The sequence below is a fragment of the Buceros rhinoceros genome, unplaced genomic scaffold, assembly GCF_000710305.1.
Source record: "Buceros rhinoceros silvestris isolate BGI_N320 unplaced genomic scaffold, ASM71030v1 scaffold29410, whole genome shotgun sequence".
In the NCBI taxonomy this organism is placed as follows: domain Eukaryota; kingdom Metazoa; phylum Chordata; class Aves; order Bucerotiformes; family Bucerotidae; genus Buceros; species Buceros rhinoceros.
The window spans coordinates 18,563-18,911 of NW_010389463.1; positions in this window are offsets into that span (position 1 = coordinate 18,563).

Here is a 349-nt window from a genome sequence, read left to right on the forward strand (position 1 = left end):
GGCCAGTTAACTCTTCCAGTTCGGTCTGGTGTATACCCGTGTCCACGATGGATGGGACCAGTAAAGCAGCAGTGGGTTGTGCCCTGCTGGGAGGAGAAATTCATCTGGACCTGAATGATGAAAAAGACCCGAGCAGCGTCTCCTGCCGCTGCCTTCCCCAGCGCTTGCTCCCTCTACCTCAGCTGCACTTCTCACGGCTTCGTGCGACTCCTTTTGCGTCAGAGGGCTGGAATCCCCGCCGCCGAGAGACCGCTCTTGGCGGTCCCCGCTCTCGCTGCGCACCGTGCGGACGCGGCCTACAGCCCCCACAGCGCCCCGCGCCGCCGCCCGGATGCCGCGCATGCGCACG